Below are 8,977 nucleotides of genomic sequence, written 5' to 3' on the forward strand. Positions count from 1 at the left end.
TGGCGAATTTCCTAGAGTTTTGCAACACTTTTAAAATCAATGGTGTTTCTGATGATGTCATTCACCTTCGATTGTTTCCCTTTTCATTGAGGAACAAAGCAAAATAGTGGTTGAACTCGTTACCGCGAGGGTTAATCACTACTTGGGAACAAATGACCAAAAAATTTTTACTTAAATATTTTCTGTCGACTAAAACGGCTAAATTGAGGAATGATATCTCTTCTTTTATGCAGATGGATCTAGAGACACTCTATGATGCATGGGAGAGATACAAGGACCTCTTCAGAAGATGCCCTCACCGTGGACTGCTCTTATAGTTGCAGGTTCAAACATTTCACAATGGCCTGAATCCATCGACTAGACAGATGATTGATGCAGCTATTGATGAGACTATTAATAATAAGACACCAGAAGATGCTTATGAATTTATAGAAGAGATGTCACTAAATAATTATCAGTGGAAAGTCATGGGGACAAAGACGACGAAAACAACCGGCATTTTTAACGTCGATTCAGTCACGATGCTCTCTACTCAGGTAGAACTATTAAATAAGAAAATTGACGGGTTATTTGGTTCTTCACAGGTTCACCTAGTAATTCAGTATGAAGCAAGTGGAGGTGGATCAATCAATTCAGAATATCGACCTTATGGCTACAACATGGAAAATGAGCAGTTGAATTACATGGGTAATAATCCTCGATCTCAAAATAATCCTTATAGTAACACTTACAATGCAGGTTGGAGGAACCACCCAAATTTTTCATGGCGAGGCCAAGGAAATCAGAGACCACCACCACCTCCAGGCTTCCAACAACCACCTTACCAACAAGAGAAAAACCTGAACCTTGAGGAGATGCTAACAAAATTCATCTCGGTGTCAGAAACTCATTTTTAGAATACCGATACAGTACTTAAGAATCAATAAGCGTTGACCCAAGGGCTCGAAACTCAGATAGGTCAGCTCCCTAAATTGATATCTGAATGACCACAAGGTAGCCTGCCAAGTAACACAGAATCTAACCCAAGGTAGCAGCTCAATACGATTACCATTCAAGATGAGGAAGGGTTAGTTGCACCTGAACCAGAACTGAGGCAAGAAACTGTGGTAAGTAAAGGTAAAGCTGAGGTGGACCACAATGACCAAAAATAGGTAAGTAAAGAGTACAAACCACATGTACCACACCCAAATGCGACAAAGAAAGACCACTCAGATGAACAATTCGGTAAATTCCTTAAACTTTTAAAGAAATTACATATTAACTTACCTTTTATTGAAGCTCTATCACAATGTCGAACACAGTCAAATTTTTAAAGGAGCTTTTAACAAATAAGCGGAAGTTAGATGCGGCATCGCATGTGGAAATGAATGCAGTTTGCTCAGCCATTCTGCAGAATAAGCTAACCAACAAATTGAAAGATCCAGGGAGTTTTATGATTCCTTCTTTAATTCTTAGCTTAGATGTTAATAATGCTTTAGTTGATTTAGGGGCTAGTATTCATGTCATGCCTTATAAAATGTTTAAACAACTAGGTCTTGGGAAACCTAAACAAACTAGGATGAGTATTCAGTAAATCGATAAAACTATTAGATTTCCTAGGGGTATCATTGAAGATGCACTGGTAAAAATCGATAAATTTATTTTCCCAATTGATTTTGTTGTTCTAGACATAGAAGAGGATAGCGACGCACCTTTAATTTTAGGACGGCCCTTTTTAGCAACTGTTAAAACTATAATTGATGTTGGAACAGGTGAACCCACACTTCGTGTGGGTGATGAATCAATTACTCTTCAAGCTCGAAATTCTATTAGTACTGATCATGTGCTGAAACCCTCTGTGCAGGAAACACATTCGAAAAACACACATGAGCCATATTCAAATAATGACAAGGGACCCATCTATGAAGAACGAAGGCTATAGGTCGAGGAACTAGATGAATGGCGGACACAGAAATTGAAATCACACAATGAACCAAAACCACGCCATGATGAGCTCAATATTTCACCAACTCAACTTAAGGTTGGAGACAAAGTACTATTAGATGCAGCAGACCCTCAGATTGCCACCTCTAAACCTAATGGAGAAATCTCTCTTACAGTACTTAGTATCTTCCCATACGACCATGCAACAGAGAGGTAAATTGAGCTTAAACTATAAATAAGCGTTTCTTGGGAGGCAACTCGAGCACTAACGGTGTTAACTTCTTTAAATTTTAGTTTTTAACATTTAATTCACTAAGTGAGTCACTGAACACAGGATTTCCAGAACCACACGGCCAGGCACACGGGTGTGCCGTAGGCTGTGCCCATACCACGAGAGGAAACACGACCGTGCGATACGGTCGTGTGAAAACAAAGCAAAAACATTTCCCCAACACTGGATTTAGTAAGTTGCCACAGCCATGTGACATGGCCGTGGCCAATCCTGCCGAATTAACACGGGCGTGCAACACGCCCGTGCCCACCGACCGTGGTCGAGCTTGTCAAAACAACACGGGCGTGTGCCTATATAAACAGGTGTGGGAGAAGCGAACAAAGAATGACACAGCCGTGCAACATTGCCGTGTGCACCAATGCACCCAATTTCGGAACCACGAAATGCACGGGTTGAAATGAGGGCACACGGGCGCGCCGTACGACCGTGTGCCCCAATTTCTTTATAAACACCTATTATTTATTTTTATTATTTATTTTATTTTTATCTTTATTTATATTTTGAAATTACTTTTTATTTCCCTTTAATACTATTTTATCTTGAGATTTTATAATCTTTATTCGCTATTTCTTTACGAGTAATTATGCTTCTTTATATTTCCTAAAAAAGTTCCTAATTCTATCACAGTTATAAAGAACTCCAAATCTTACTATTACTTAGGAACTTACAACTCCACTAAAAAAGGTTCTCCACGACTACCATGTCCTGCCCAACCACCACGATAACCTCTTCGCTGGACACTATGGTTGTGGAACCCAACCTCTACCACCATCGGAGTATCCTTCTCCAATCTCATCAGTGCCTTGGCCAATTATTCTTCATAACTCTAATTCAAGGAGTCCATTCATCATTCAGGAAGTTTCACTTCTCTCCCTATCTTATGATCTTATATCTATATTTTTCATTAAATCTAACTTTGTACATCGAGGACAATGTACATCTTAAGTGTGGGGGGTCATTTATATCATTAATTAGAAAAATCCCTGAATTTTGTCTTATTTTCATGTTATCTTCTCATATCATTATTAGAATGAATTTTGATTAATTTATGATTGTTATTGATATGTCTTGAATTAAAACATAGGCATTCATGCATTGGTTGTTTAAACTTTAAGGAATTAGAAAATCAAGCAGGATAAGTTGATTTTTGAGAATTAAAAATTTTTAGGTTGTTTCCCCAAGTTTAGGTATTATCTCGAGTTAAAATTCACAGGGTTAACCTCAAAAAGCCATAATTTCTTTGAGATCTTAAGCCTTTAGAACATCTATTATTTCTTTCATGCTCACTGTTATTATTGATATGAGTGTGTCAATATTGATTTGTTATTCTAGAACTTGCTTGATTATGCATGTCAAGACCACACCCTTGAGTTGATATGTCAAGATGATAAAGGCACTTAGTTTTAACCCACTCACTCTATAAAATACTACCTTCACAATTAACCCTTAGTGAACCCCCTTGATCCCAATAACCTATTTATTGATTTACCCTCAACATTAACCCTTAACCCATTATTGTTGAAATCCCCTTAATTAATTTGATCCATATTTTTGTCGAGATTTGATTTAAATAAATTGCTTAGCCATGTTTTATTTTTGATAGATAGCTTATATTATTTGACTTGTTCTAAAAAAAAAATACAATACATACATATATATTTATAGTAATTCTTTGTTTTTGAGCTTAAGTGTTTAATTCCATTTTCTGAGAAGAAGCTCACTTGTATTCAATTGATAATTAATTATTTTTCTAGTTAGGTAATTTTTCAATTCAATCTCGATTCTAACCTTTTCTTTCAGCTTGTGACCTCAGTCCCTAACCAAAGCCACGTTACAACCCTCTAACGACCTTTTGATTGATGTTTCATCTCAATATATAGTGGTGGAGAGTTGATTTTCATGCAAGCCTATGGTAATAACTTTCCATATTGACTGTTGAGTGCTTAACTTATTGTCCTTAAACACCTCGAGTGATTTGAGTGAATCTTTAGTGAGGATGTTAAACTCTGTGATATTTTGAATCAAAGGTAATCACTTAGATGAAGAGAGACACCTATGTTTTCATGATAAAAATGCTCAACTTGGAATTTTTGAAACTTTGATGTTCTTTTAGTTGAATTCTCCATGTGTGATTACTTATGGTTTATTTTGAGATATTATTGATAGGGATTATAAGTTGAGAAGAATTTATTTTGATTGTGAGCTGAAGATTTTGCTTAAGGACAAGCAAAGGCTTAAGTGTGGGGGTATTTGATAAACCATAAATTATGCATATTTTTATCCCATGCTTAGTACATTTTTTAAATGAATTATCCTTAGATTTGATGAATTCGATGCTCCTAATCCTTTAATTTCACGTTTTATACTTAGGTGAGCATAGGAGAGTAAAAAAAGCAAGAAACGAGCCAAAAACAGAGAAAATGGGCCAACGTGGGAAATCAACACGGCTGGATTTCCTGACACGGGTAGATCACACACCCATGTCTGTGCAGTAGAATCGAGCACGACATACACGGGTAGACCACACACCCGTGTCTATTTAACAGCCTTGAACACGAATTGGAGAAATCTAAAGCCTATTTAAACACCTGAGGAGGCACTTAGAAGAGACACACAAGGTAGGATGTAACACCCCGTACCCGAGACCGTTGCCGGAGTCGAACACGAGGTGCTAACAGACTTAATTCATTTATTTGCACAGTCCATTTTAAAAATTTCCAGACAAGCTGGCTAACTGCATCACGGTTACGTTAAAAATCATATCTCGAGTTCCAAAACTTGAAAACCAATTCCGTAAATTTTTCCTGAAACTAGACTCATATGTCCATCTACAGTTTTTTTTATAGAATATTTGGTCGAGCCAATTAGTACAGTTTATTAGTTAAAGTCTCCCCTATTTCAGGGTTCGACTACTCTGACCTTCATGCATTACGACTTAGATATCTCCCTGTACAGGGCTTAAATACTTATGCCGTTTGTTTTTAAAGAAACTAGACTCGAAAAGGAATCTGTTAATATAGGGAATGACTTCTAATTATCTCTGGTTAATTTATAGTGAATTTCCAAAGTCGGAACAGGGGATCCAGAAATCGCTCTGGCCCTTTTCACGAAAACTTAAACATCTCATAAAATACGGCTCATATGATCGTTTCGTTACTTTCATATAAAAATAGATTCATCAAGGTTCGATTAAATAATTTATTCACTATTTAATACCATTCCTACTATTTTTAGTGATTTTTCAAATCCACATCACTGCTGCTGTCAGCATCTATTTTTAAGGTAAACTTTACCTATTTCATGGTTTTCCATGGATCGACTAAAATTTTGTCATACATAGCACCAAAATGATCGTGATTAACCATTCCAATGGCTAATCGTTACCAACATTTTCATAACACTCCATGAACAACATACAAGATGATTATAACGCTATGCTCAAAATATATATAAGTCATTTTCGCATGGCTATCCAAATATATACAATACCGAAAGGTACATGACCAACAACAAAAGGGTAGTCCTATACATGCCATTTTCAGAGTTCAACTAAAAGAGTACCAAAAGGGCTTTGATAGTGTGGATGACTTCGACTTTGACACTCCCGAATCCGATAGCTGAGGAACCAAAATCTATAAAACAAAGAATCAAAGAAACGGAATAAGCATTTAATGCTTAGTAAGTTTTAAGTAATGAAATCATGCACAACTGAAGTATAGCATTCATATGACTAAACGAATAATTTCATATACACATATTCTCACAATCATACCTACTTCACATTTCCAACCCTTATATTCATACATAAGGAATCAACTTGACTAAAGGCCGGAAGCTTGTTAATCGATTGAGCGAATACTATTTAAAAGGAATCAATTATTCCAATGCATATACAAAACATACCTCATCGTTGGGGTTTTACGAGCGTATTAATTGAAATTATTACAGCAAGATTGCTCATTTCCAAACCAAGTACCTTCGGGAATTAGCCGGATATAGCTACTCACTCAAATGCCTTCGGGATTTAGCCCGGTTATAGTAACTCGCACAAATGCCTTCGGGACTTAGCCCGGATATAGTAACTCGCACAAATGCCTTCGAGACTTAGCCCGGATATAGTAACTCGCACAAATGCCTTCGGGACTTAGCCCGGTTATAGTAACTCGCACAAATACCTTCGGGACTTAGCCCGGTTATCATCCGAATATTCATGCACATATCAATAAATCATGACACATCTATATTTCATTTTCATAACTAGAATTCAAACACAAGTCACTTATCAAGCATTATCATTTTCGGCTCAATAGCTACATACAAAGAGCATGATTTTGATTTGCTTATAACATGATCTAATCGAATCATAATCTAAGTTCCATTACTCGAAAACTTACCTCGGTTATTGTCGAACGATTTCAATAGCTATTCGACCACTTTTTCCTTTCCTTTATCAGATTTAGTTCCCCTTTGCTCTTGAGCTTAAATTTAAACAAATAAATTTATTTAATTATTTTTCACTTGGGCAATTCCATTCAATACATGTATGTCATACAATTTAAGTACAATGACCTTGTTCAATACTATTTAAACATCATGCATTATCGAATTTCATCAACACCATCTAACTTCATATAGAAACACATATCATCCTAAGTCGGTACACAAGTCAAATGCATCATTTAAATTGTCAAAGTCCACAATTTAGTCATATCTCTCTATCATAGTTTCTTCACTTAAACCGAATTAGCAAGCCCATATAGTCTTTGGCCGAATGCTATATAACCCAAGTCATCAAGAGTTTTATTATTTAACACCTTAGATATCCATAGCTAAATAGGTTATTTGTACATACCTATATATCGTCCAAAACCGAACATAAGAATTTTTTTCATATATCTAACATTAATTGAATTATTCAAAACCTCACTAGCAAAATATCATGTACTATGCCGAACCAAAAAAAGATCAAACACCTAGCTTATCCATTCAAAACACTTAACCGGCCTTTGACCAAGACTTTAAACAAAGTCTATGTTCGGCTATCACACATATGGGCATTATTAGTTTAAAGTTTTAACAAGATTAATTTCTTTGATCTTAACCTAAATGACAACTCCCATTCTCCTTATTTCAACCGAATTATTCATAACATCAAGACTAAAATTTTTGCACCTTGAACTTCATACATTTATAAAAACTTTCATAACTTATTCGGCCTTATCAAGAACCATTTAACATGCAAGGAAAAATAATCATAGAGGAAGAAGTTAACATTCTAAATAGACTCAATTTTTGACCGAATGTACAAGGTGTCTCTAAGCTACTCATCCAAAAATCTTTACCCCATTCTAGTCATTCCCCCATTGTTCCCTACAACATGAAAATAGCCCCTAATTCCAACACTTAATCATTCGGCATCTTGCTCAAATCACCATAGGAAATCTCAACTTTCTTGACATTACCAAGAGTGCATTCACAAATTAACTTAGCATAATATAAAGCCAAATCAACAAATTCAAAGCTTACCTCCTAATAGCTAAAGATGAATGCCGAATTGCTCTAGGTAAGTTTTCCCTTATTTTTCCTCTTTGTTTCGGCTTGAGAGAGGTAGGAGAAGAAGATGAACACCATCCTCTTTCTTCTCTTTTATTTAATTATTTCTAACATAAAACATTAACACAACATGTTTATAATATGTTATGACCCATAGCATGGCCGGCCACTAGCTCAAATTTTGGGTAATTTGACATGCAAACCCATCATTTTTATAACATGCATTAATAGGCCACTTTACATTTGCCTAGCACATTTCTAAATTTTCTCACATAAGTCCTATTTACTAAAATTCACTTACAATTAACAAAATTCAAATATGAAATTTTCACACATGCATATATACATATAATAAGCATCAACTATGACGGTTAATTATTTCTTTGACTCGGTTTTGTGGTCCTGAAACCACTTCCCGACTAGGGTCACATTAGGGCTGTCACATAGGAGGCAAGGAATTACTCAAGGAAAGCCGATTGATCCTGTAACACCCCGTACCAGAGCCCGTTGCCGGAGTCAGACACGAGGGGTTAACAGACTTAATTCACTTATTTGCACAGTTCATTTTTAAATTTCCAGACGAGCTGGCTAACTGCGTCACTGTCACCTTAGAAATCATATCTCGAGTTCCAAAACTCGAAAACCAATTCTGTAAATTTTTCCTGAAATTAGACTCAAATTTCCATCTAAAAATTTTTTTCTAGAATTTTTGGTCAAGCCAATTAGTACAGTTTATTAGTTAAAGTCTCCCCTGTTTCAGGGTTCGACTACTCCGACCTTCATGCATTACGACTTAGATATCTCCCTGTACAGGGCTGCAATACTTATGCCGTCTGTTTCTAATGAAACTAGACTCAAAAAGGAATCTATACATATATGGAATGACTTCTAGTTATCTCTGGTTAATTTATAGTGAATTTCCAAAGTTAGATCAGGGGATCCAGAAATTACTCTGGCCCTGTTCCACGAAAACTTAAATATCTCTTAAAATACAACTCATATGATTGTTTCGTTACTTTCATATGAAAATAGATTCATCAAGGTTCGATTACATAATTTATTCACTATTTAATTCCATTTCTACTATTTTTAGTGATTTTTCAAATCCACACCACTGCTGCTGTCAGCATCTGTTTTTAGGGTAAACTTTACCTATTTCATGGTTTTCCATGAATCAACTAGAATTTGTCATACATAGCACCAAAATGG

At 35.8% G+C, this 8,977-nt stretch overlaps 1 non-coding gene across 1 annotated transcript; it reads right to left on the reverse strand.

Moving 5' to 3' along the window:
- Positions 1–200: 200 nt before the first annotated feature.
- On the reverse strand, positions 201–307 carry LOC128287292 (small nucleolar RNA R71). Its single transcript, XR_008277991.1, has one exon. It is a non-coding gene; the product is annotated as a small nucleolar RNA R71 (small nucleolar RNA).
- Between the last annotated feature and the right edge of the window lie 8,670 nt (positions 308–8,977).

This window comes from Gossypium arboreum, chromosome 13 (genome assembly GCF_025698485.1).
Source record: "Gossypium arboreum isolate Shixiya-1 chromosome 13, ASM2569848v2, whole genome shotgun sequence".
Lineage (NCBI taxonomy): Eukaryota > Viridiplantae > Streptophyta > Magnoliopsida > Malvales > Malvaceae > Gossypium > Gossypium arboreum.